This window comes from Podarcis liolepis, assembly GCF_965112155.1.
Source record: "Podarcis liolepis genome assembly, chromosome: 12".
NCBI classification, from domain to species: Eukaryota; Metazoa; Chordata; class Lepidosauria; order Squamata; family Lacertidae; genus Podarcis; species Podarcis liolepis.
The window spans coordinates 4,228,951-4,239,863 of record NC_139563.1 but is presented as its reverse complement, the minus strand read 5'-3'; the positions used below and the strand labels follow the sequence as shown (position 1 = coordinate 4,239,863).

Here is a 10,913-nt window from a genome sequence, read left to right as displayed (position 1 = left end):
TCCCCCAGCCAGACAAGTGATTGGGATTACGATTCCCATCAGCACCCAGCCAGCTGATGGGAGTTGTAGAGCAAAACATCTGGGAGCTACACTTTCTAGTGGAGACACATTTAGCTTCAAGCGATCAAGCCAGATTCAGATGCCTGGATATCAAGCAATGTACGATATCTCCCTTGTTCGCCAGCAAAGGCTAATTTTCAGAACTTAACACCCCAAATCAAATCCTCCCCAACCCAGGGCCTTACTTTTCTCCCACAGTGCTTAAAAGTGCTTTGACTTTGGCCAGATTTTCCAACCCTGAGAAAAAGACTGATGATAGATACTCAATGTACAATTTTTTTTATTTTTTATTTTTTTTATTTTTTTTGCTATCTAAAGCATCTGAATGCTTTGCAGGGGTCAAGGAAAAAGAAGGCTTCATAAAGTCAAAGGTTGTGTTTTCCAAACAGAGGGCAGATGATATAGAAAAAGCAGCAAAGCAAATCGTGGGCTCATAGAATGGAAGAGTTGGAAGGGGGACCCCCAACGTCATCTAGCCTGACCCCTAGCAATGCAGGAATCATAGCTGAAGAATCCCTGGCCATCCAACCTCTGTCGAAAAACTTCCAGCGAGATTCCACCATCTTCTGAGTGGGTCCGTTCCCTTGTCAATCACTGCCATCACTGCCAGAAAGTTTTTTCCTGGAACAATGGCCAAATTTATTGTTTTGGTGGGGGAAGAGGGGTTTTTATACGTCTGAATTTGACACGTAAGAAATGGAATCCCATCAAAGCGTGTAGAAGTGTTCTAGGTTTTCCTTACCCTTAGAAATGCGAAATTTGTGATTTATTTTCTCTGCAGCAATCAGCGCTCAAATGAGCCAAAGAAGTTCTTCTTGCAACCAGAAGCCATGTAATAAGTTCCTTAGATCGGACAATTGCTATTTGATTGTCCCACTTGTTCAAATGGGCAAATTATATTCCTATGTTTGTAGCTTAGATTTTTTATTTTTTTAGCCTGTACTTTTGATTTTGCACTATTTTTTTTTAAGTGGCATCATCTGGTTTAAACCCAGAGTGGTTTAGATACAATCCAAACAAGACACTCCCTAGCCACAGGCTTGCATTTTTTTAAAGAAGCCGCACAACACAAAAGGGAAGCAGGCCAAGGAGGGAAGAGGAAAGTCAAAATAAAAACTCAGACGCCTGTTTCTAAACAGTTGTTCCTATAATGAACGGCTGGCACAGTTTGACGCAGGGGGTCCCTGGTGGAGCTGGACCTCTAGCGAAACTCTACATCTTTTTAGGATAAACTAACCGGAAGAATTCAAAACCTGCGGGACCAGGTAAATTTACGGACTATTTGAAAAGTAATTGTGATGACCAGATTACGTTTGTAGGTTTGCAAGAAGTTTTGTGAGGTAAATTATTTGAATTATTGCAAAAATGGTTAAAGAGGTGGATTGTGAGTTAAGATAATTAAAGGCAATAGGAATTTAAGAAATGCAGAAGAAATGATAAAAATGGTGGATCATCAGAGGTGCTGATGGAAGTCCAAAAAGATTGTATAAGATGTGAAGTTCTGTGGAATGTATAATAATTGGTATGTTGAAATATATATATATATGTATATATATATATATATGTGTGTGTGTGTGTGTGTGTGTGTGTGTATATATATATATAAAGAAACTCTACATCTTTTAAAAATCAGAACCAATGAAGGCGGTGAACGTCCTGTGTGAGTGCCCAGAGGCGGTTGCAGGCTGGATGATGGTCAACAGATTGAGGTCTAATCCTGGCAAGACAGAAGTATTATTTCCTGGGCGACCTCCACCCCATCCCACCTGAATGCACCCGGCCACATTTGAAACACACAAACCCTTTCACACCCCAAGTCACACAGAAAGGCAGGATGAGAGACATGCAGACAGAAGGAGAGACAAGCACACCAGCTTCAGTCCATGAATATCCACGCAGCTTCTGTCAATGGGCTGCCAAAGGCGAATTTCAACCAGCTTGCATCGTTGATCAGTGCCTGGAGGATCCGTGCATCGTTGGTTTTCAAGTATTTATATCTGGAATTATTTTTCGGTTGTTCCGTATTAAAATTCTGCTCCCCAAACTCTGCCGCTCTCTCTTTTTTCGTTCCCTTGAGCAAACTTCAGGCTCTTTCTCGCTCACAAATTTCATTAAAATAAATGAATAAATCAGTACACATGGCAACATCCCACAGCAGAGCTTTCCAAACTTTCCATGTTGGTGACACACTTTTCAGACTTGCATCATTTCGCGACACAGTGATTCAGTTTTACTAGCAAACCAGAGGTTAAACTAACCCGTTTCCAGCCCCGGGAGGAATGTTCACACAACACACTGCAGCCAACACAATAATGTGTCGCAACAGAGTTTGGGAAGCTCTGTCCTACGGCTTAGGAGAACGCTTTGAGTACCTGGGCAAGGAAAATCAACAAATTATAATACATAATTATAATACACAAATTATAAAAAATTGTTTGAAAGCTTGTGTGGGGTGTTGTGTGTTTGTATGTGTGAATCCATGACCAGAGAGGGGATTCCAAAATAAATTTATAAACTCTGCGTGGTATACCTATTTCCTTTCCTTTAAAACGTTGCCCTTCTAACTGAATTGTACCTTGCAAATGTTGGTAACTGGAGTTCAATCTTTGTATCAATTTTCTTCCTATTTTCTTATTCGTTTTATGCTTTTGTATATGTATCTAAACTTTGTATCACTATGTATCTAAACTGTAAAATTGACTTTGTACCGCCCGCAACTGTCAAACTGCTTCCCAGCGCCACCTAATGAGTCTGCAAATGGACACACACACACACACAAAAATACAACCTCAGATAGTTTTATTTAAATAAAGGAAAAATGCAGAATAAGGCAACACACCCACATTGATAAGCGACTCCCAAAATCCTGTCTCCTTATCGGACAGCCCCTAGCAGCTCCGAAGTTTTCTGGTAAATAAAGGAAAAACAAACCCATTAGCCAACACCTCTGGAAACAGGAAAAGGAACCAGCCCAAAACCTTTTATGCCCAACAATCGCAAATAACGACACCACCATTAAAACAACTCAACCCCTTCCGACATCCCACTCACCTGTTCTAATCCTCTCACCGCGCCTTGTTTGACGTCTTCTGTTACCATTGTTCTGTATGGAAATTAAAAGGTATATAAGTTTAAATTCTCTTTTGTTTGGGGTTCTCTCTCTGTCCCCTGCTACACGAGAGGGAACCCTGTTGACAACAGTTCTGCATATAATTTTAATAAAGGCTCAGGCTTCCAGCCGCTTTGCTTTCTGAAAATCCCTGGTCTGGTCTGTGTTTATTTCCTGACCGGTTTGAGCCTCTTTCCAAAGGTCCAGCCTTCCTTAAGAAGCTGAACCCCTTGCAGGTGTGATAGGAATTTTATGGTTTTAGATATATGGCAACGTTCATAACCACATGTACATAGATCAGCACAGGAAAGCCAACCTGGAACCATTTTGATTCCTAAACTGAGCAAATGTTTCTCTGCATGGTAAAAATGGAAAAGCCTCCCCATTGTCTCTTTCCTCACAAATCCTGTCTCAAAGATATGTCTGTTTGAATAAGGTGTGAGCCTGTGACCTGGCCCAGGAAATAAGTATTTTACCACTACAAAAGAATGGCCAGGCTCCCCAGGAAATCCAATCAAGTAACCTGCTAGACAGGAGATAAACAACAGGAGAAAAACAATATTTAAATTTCTGTGATGTAGGTGGGATGTATCTGAGGGGTGGTCTTAGGTTACACCCCTTCTGTGATGTATGCATGTTTCTGGGGGTGGTCTTGATCTAGACTAGAGAATGGGAATTTCAAAAGTATTTATAAGGCCTTGCACAGCATTTTTGGGGGTCCTCTTCCTCTCCTGCGTGTGAGGGGAGCACCCTGTTGCAACAGATTAATAAAGATCAAGCTTCCTAGCTGCTTTGCTTCTTAATATTCTCTGGTTGGCCTGTTATTTTCTCCTACCAATAGGGAACCTATGTAAGGACTCTATATGGGCTCTTGGATACCCCATAAGGGAAAAGGGCATATTTTTATTTACAACACAGGGAGCCCAAACTTAACTCCTATTTCAGTGTGTGCTGGAACACCATGTTGATGTTTCATTTTATTAGTTGCAATATTATTTTTATTTTATTTCATTTATAGAATTTATATACCGCCCTATACCCGGGGGTCACTTTGATAATTGCAATATTTACCTTTTGAATAAATTATTTTGAATAATTAATTAATTAACTGAATAAATTAATTTTAAATACATGATTAAATGCAATCTTTATTATTTTAATGAAACCGAGCAAACAAATACATCTGACGACCTGCCCACCCAGCCCAAACCTCCCAGGCTCCAAGATTTGCAAAGCAACCATGTTGTTTTGGGAACCCTCCTCTTCCTTTCCGAAGAAGGAGGCGGAAGTTCTCTGCTGATCTGTCGTCACATCCGGTGTCCCCCTTTTTTGTCAAGAGCGCGCGCGATCCGTACAGCGTCACCTGCCGGCGGGAGGTCAGAACGGCACCAAAGCAGCACAAACTCCCTGCGGGCAGCGAGGCGATTGCGCCCGCCCGCGCACCTTCTTCGCCCCGCCCCGGGAGGAGAGCCGCAGAGCTGCTCCGGGAGGGGTGCGCATGCGCGCGCAGGTTGCGCCCACCGCCGCTGATTTATCTGGTTGCCGTCTCGCCCGCGCGCCGTTCTTTTCTAAGGGATGGCTGGGCAGCGCCACCTGGCGGCAGGAGCCAGAAGAGCACAGGCTCGTTCTGCCGCTCTGACCGCTGCAAGTTCTGGGATTTAGCAGAGCAGAGTGCAAAATAAAATAAAATAATGCACGGTGAGCGGTTTTTTGCAGCTCTTGCACGGTTGCAATTCCGGAGGAAAGGCGTTCTGCAACTGCAAAGCCCCCGTTGCAAGTGCCAGCATTTTCCTGCCTGCAAGATTTGGAAGGAGAGAAAGGAAAGGTGATGCGCTTCTCCCCGGGCAGGCAGCATTGGGAAGCAGCAGGAGCAGGAAAGAAGAGCTGGGGAGGTGCAAACTCTTGCAAAGGCGGAGTCAGGACGAGAAAAGGGCCATTGAAAGCTCTTCTGCTGCCTACAGCCACACCACCCTGAATGCACCCGATCCCGTCCGATCTCGGAAGTTAAGCAGGGTCGGGCCTGGTTAGTACTTGGATGGGAGACCGCCTGGGAATACTGGGTGCGGTAGGCATTTTGCAATTTCCCCTTTTGCAACTCAGACCGAGGAATCCCCTCCTTTTCCCTCCCAGTCTAAAAATCACCTTTATTGTTTCCTTTTGCAGTTATAATAAGTTAAGAACATTTTAACAGACAGTTACCATGTAGTTTAACTGCACCGTCTCCTGCTCTGTCCAGTGTCCACGCTCAATGCTCCTATCTCCTCGCACAGTACATCTCAAGTTTAGGGATTCAAGCTTCTTTATGCAGGGAGCTGTTTTGAAACACCACCCTCTAGACAGCTCTGACATGTCTGTCACTAGGAAGGCTTTGGTCTGATTCAGATTGAAAAGTTTTCCTCATATCTTAAAAGCCTAAGCTAGCAGCAGAGACACTTTAATTTAAGGCCTTGAATGGCACATTTGATGCAAAGGTGGCTGGGAAATGCTCTCCCTTCTGTCTCACAATCCCCCCTGAAATTGCAACCAGTTACAGCCACTACTGCTCCTGCCAACCTAGCAGTTCGAAAGCACGTCAAAGTGCAAGTAGATCAATAGGTACCACTCCGGCGGGAAGGTAAACGGCGTTTCCATGCGCTGCTCTGGTTCGCCAGAAGCGGCTTAGTCCTGCTGGCCACCTGACCCGGAAGCTGTACGCCGGCTCCCTCGGCCAATAAAGCGAGATGAGCGCTACAACCCCAGAGTCGGTCACGACTGGATCTAACGGTCAGGGGTCCTTTTACCTTTTTACAGCCACGACCCGAATGGGAAATTCATGCATGGGGAAAATCTGCATCAAATCTCCCTTTTAAGATGTTAGAAGAGTCTTTCGATTTTGGGGGAAAAAAGAGATGGTTCCTGAGCTCTGAGATGGGAAAGTCGAAGTGACAATGTATGGGAGCAAAAGCAAGAATCCCACCATACACAACATTTCCAGGTGGTCTCCCATCCAGGCCTGACCCTGCTAAACTTCCAAAATTAGATGGCACCCAATTACAAATCTCTAGATGCAGCTGCTGTTTATAGGCTCACAGAACTGTCAAATTGAAAGGGAACCCAGTGGATCTACTCCAACTTCCTACACTGCAGGAATTGCCGTTAAAGAACCCCTTCCAAAGGAAGGAGAGGCCACCACTTTGCAAGGGATTCTGCTCCAGTGTCAAACTGCTCTGGCCACTGTGATAGGAATTTTATGGTCTTAGATATATGGTAATGTTCATAACTGCACATACATAGATCAACACAGGAAGACCAACCTGGAACCATTTTGATTCCTAAACTGACCAAATCCTTTCTCTGCAAGGTTAAACTGGAAAAGCCTCCCCATTGTCTCTTTCCTCACAAATCCTGTCTCAAAGATATGAATAAGGTGTGAGCCTGTGACCTGGCCCAGGAAATAAGTATTTTACCACTACAAAAGAATGGCCAGGCTCCCCAGGAAATCCAATCAAGCAACCTGCCAGACAGGAGATAAACAAGGGCAAGAGAAAAACAACATTAAAATTTCTGTTACAGATAGGTAGCCGTGTTGGTCTGCCATAGTCAAAATAAAAAAAATTTCTTCCAGTAGCACCTTAAAGACCAACTGAGTTAGTTCTAGGTATGAGCTTTCGTGTGCATGCACACTTCTTCAGATACACTTCTTCAGATACACTCTGAAGAAGTGTGCATGCACACGAAAGCTCATACCTAGAACTAACTCAGTTGGTCTTTAAGGTGCTACTGGAAGAATTTTTTTTTATTAAAATTTCTGTGATGTTGGTGGGATGTATGTGAGGGGTGGTCTTAGGTTACACCCCTTCTGTGATGTATGCATAATGTTTCTGGGGGTGGTCTTGATCTAGAGGATGGGAATTTCAAAAGTCTTTATAAGCCCTTGCACAGCAATTTTGGGGGGTCCTCTTCCTCTCCTGCGTGTGAGGGGAGTACCCTGTTGCAACAGATCAATAAAGATCAGGCTTACTAGCTGCTTTGCTTCTCAATATTCTCTGGTTGGCCTCTGTTATTCTCTCCTACCAATAGGGAACCTATGTAAGGACTCTATATGGGCTCTTGGATACCCCATAAGGGAAAAGGGCATATTTTTATTTACAACACCACCAGAAAGTTTTCCCTGATGTTTAGTCGCAACCACCTTTCCTGCAATTAGAATCCATTGGTTTGGGTGCAGCAGAAAACAGCCTGGTTCCCTCTTCAATGTGACAACTTGTTCTTCCTGCCTAAGTGCAGAATTTTACATTTGTCCCTATTTATCAGTTTGGGCCCAGTTCTCCAATCTGTTAAGGTCATTTTGAATTCCGAGGCTGTCTTCTGTGGCATTAGCTACTCTCCCAGTTTGCAAATTTCATGAGTGTTGCAGAAATTTATGTATAGGTTGGGGGGGGGGTTGCCCCTCCAGCAGATATCATGCACATGCAGCCCACTACCAAAATCAGCACCATCACTTTTGTGACTTTTGTGATTTGTCCCCACAAAACACTTCATCACAGTTTCTTCCTATCTGTTCAAAGGGCCTTTGCTGCACAATACCAAATGTAAAAATTCACTGATAAATGTATCTATGTGGTGGCTCACTGGGAAAACTTCAGAAATTCATCTAGACATGTGAGCTCAGCTACTCAGCAGCCCCTCTGCCTGAGTGATAATCCCTGTCATCCTGATACCTGAGTGCCAGACAGGTAGCCATTCCAGAAATAACAAACCCAGATGAAAACAAAAGGGTGTTATTAACTTGGCTGGGAAACAGGGAAATGTAAAGATCTTTTTTGTTACACTTGATGGGTGTTTGGTGGAGGGCAAGGAGAACCATGGGGCAGGGTCCAGGATGCTCAGATTACTGCCACCAGACCTCCCCTTTCATGATGTATGAGTGATGTAGTTTGGGGGGGTGTAACATGGGGATTAGCAGCTAATAAAAGTTTGGGGGCTCTTTTGTTCAGGGCTTCCATCTTGTTCCACCTTGTGGCAGGTAGGAGTCCTGTCGCGACCGTCTTCAATAAAGACCAAGCCTACTGGCTGCTGTTTTGCTCTGGTATTCCTGGCTGGTGTCCTTGTTTTTTGTCCAAGGGAGCCCTCAGATTTCTCCATTAACATGAGCATCCCCTCAATTCCTTTGCTCAAGGCATTTATAAAGACACTGGGCCCAGGATAGAACCCTACGGCACCCGACTTGTCACTTTCCCCCAGGATGACGAGGAACCATAAATGAATAGATTTTGGGCTCAGTCAGCCAACTGGCTACAAATCCACCTAACCTCATCATCCAGCCCACATTTTACTACATTCCATGGGTGTAGCTGGGGGGACTAATGTCCTGTCTATGGGGTATTATTCTTACCCGCAATTTCCCAAGAAAAGCTCAACAACTTTGGCTGCCCCCCACCTTAACAAAAATCCTGGCTATGTTCATGCCACCTTCGCTACAAGAATATCATGGGGGACTTTGTCAAAGGGCTTCCTGAAATCAAGATATGCTACACAGCATCCCCCTGATCCACCAAGCTTGTAACTCCATGAAAAAGGGGGGGATGAGATTCATCTGGCATGACTTGTTGTCTGGTATTGCTCAGTCTGTAATAATAATAATAATAATAATAATAATAATAATAATAATAATAATAATTTATCATTTATACCCCGCCCATCTGGCTGGGCTTCCCCAGCCACTCTGGGCGGCTTCCAAAAGAATATTAAAATACTATAATACACCAAACATTAAAAGCTTCCCGAAACAGGGCTGCCTTCAGATGTCTTCTAAAAGCCTGGTAGTTGTTGTTCTCTTTGACATCTGGTGGGAGGGCGTTCCACAGGGAAGGCGCCACTACCGAGAAGGCCCTCTGCCTGGTTCCCTGTAACTTGGCTTCTCGCAGTGAGGGAACTGCCAGAAGGCCCTCGGTGCTGGACCTCAGTGTCCGGGTAGAACGATGGGGGTGGAGACGCTCCTTCAGGTATTCTGGGCCATTTAGGGCTTTAAAGGTCAGCACCAACACTTTGAATTGTGCTCGGAAACGCCCTGGGAGCCAATGTAGGTCTTTCAAGACCGGTGTTATGTGGTCTCTGCGGCCGCTCCCAGTCACCAGTCTAGCTGCCGCGTTCTGGATTAGTTGTAGTTTCCAGGTCACCTTCAAAGGTAGCCCCACGTGGAGTGCATGGCTGTAGTCCAAGCGGGAGATAACCAGAGCATGCACCACTCTGGCGAGGCAGTCCTCAGGCTTTTTATTATTTGTATTTGCAAATTTATTATTTGTACCCCGCCCATCTGGCTGGGTTTCCCCAGCCACTCTGGGCAGCTTCCAAGAAAGATTAAAAATACAGTGGTACCTTGGGTTAAGAACTTAACTTGTTCTGGAGGTCCATTCTTAACCTGAAAACCTGCCCTCCCCGGCCAGAGCTGGGCTTAGGGTGGCTAACACCAGTAAAATTGCAATAAAAACATAATGGGGGGGGATCAATTTAAAATACAGGTTAAAATGCTTTTTAAAACGCAGCCTCATTTTAAAAGTAGCCCATAGATCAAAACCATAAGGGGAGGGGAAAACATAAGGGTCAGACTGAGTCCAAACCAAAGGCCAGGCAGGACGGACAGCCCTGTTTAGGGAAGCTTTTAATGTTTGATGCATTACTGTATTTTAATATTTTGTTGTAAGCCCCCCAGAGTGGCTGGGGAAGCCCAGCCAGATGGATGGGGTATAAATAATAAATTATTATTATTATTATTATTATTATTATTATTATTATTATTATTATGTCTTGTAGTTGTTTATCATGCTGTGGAGCATGAGACTCTTAATCTCAGGGTTATGGGTTGGCGTTGGGCAAAAGATTTCGGCATTTCAGGACTTGTGGTCCCTTCCAACTCTACAATTCTATGATTTCCAAGACACACAGACCCCTGCTCTACATTTGCAGAAAAGGAAACTTGAACCCAGCTTTTAAGGGTCCGCGTTAGCGCACCACGGCTCTAGGGGGCGCTTGATGCTGTTGGAGGTAGTACCCTCCTGATTGTTCGTTGCCATTTCCGCTGGGAGGGGGAGTGTCTCTTCCTCCCCTTCTGAGATCTTCAGTCCTGCAGCGACATCTACAGGCAGAACATGCTCACTGCGCCCTCGGGTTGCAAAAGCTGGGTGGCGTTGCAGCAACTGCGCTGCAGCATTGGCCAACCGGGTGCCCTCCAGATGCTTGCAGTGTGAAGTGCGTCCTGCACAAGGATGCGCATCCGTGCAGTGCAACATCCTGGTTGTTGTTGTTTTAAATGCAAGCCGGTCAATATTTTGCAGCTGGATTGGGGGGGGGGGTTAGATTTTGCAGCGTTGCCAGAAGAAATATCAACAACCTCAGATATGCAGATGACACAACCTTGATGGCAGAAAGTGAGGCAGAAACCTTTTAATGAGGGTGAAAGAGGAGAGCGCAAAATATGGTCAGAAACTCAACATCAAATAAACTAAGATCATGGCCACTGGTCCCATCACTTTCTGGCAAATAGAAGGGAAGAAATGGAGGCAATGAGAGATTTTACTTTCTTGGACACCATGATCACTGCAGATGGTGACAGCAGTCATGAAATTAAAAGACGCCTGCTTCTTGAGAGAAAAGCAATGACAAACCTAGACAGCATCTTAAAAAGCAGAGACATCACCTTGCCAACAAAGGTCCGTATAGTTAAAGCTACGGTTTTCCCAGTACAGTGGCACCTCGGGTTAAGTAC

General features: G+C 44.6%; 1 long non-coding RNA gene across 1 annotated transcript; it reads right to left on the bottom strand.

Annotated features, from left to right (window-relative positions):
• Positions 1–1,787: 1,787 nt before the first annotated feature.
• On the bottom strand, positions 1,788–7,771 carry LOC310689549. The gene is made up of 5 exons (XR_014517477.1): positions 7,299–7,771; positions 5,369–6,375; positions 3,108–3,163; positions 2,900–2,967; positions 1,788–2,432 (listed from the first exon to the last, which is right to left on the bottom strand). It is a non-coding gene; the product is annotated as an uncharacterized lncRNA (long non-coding RNA).
• Positions 7,772–10,913: the final 3,142 nt, after the last annotated feature.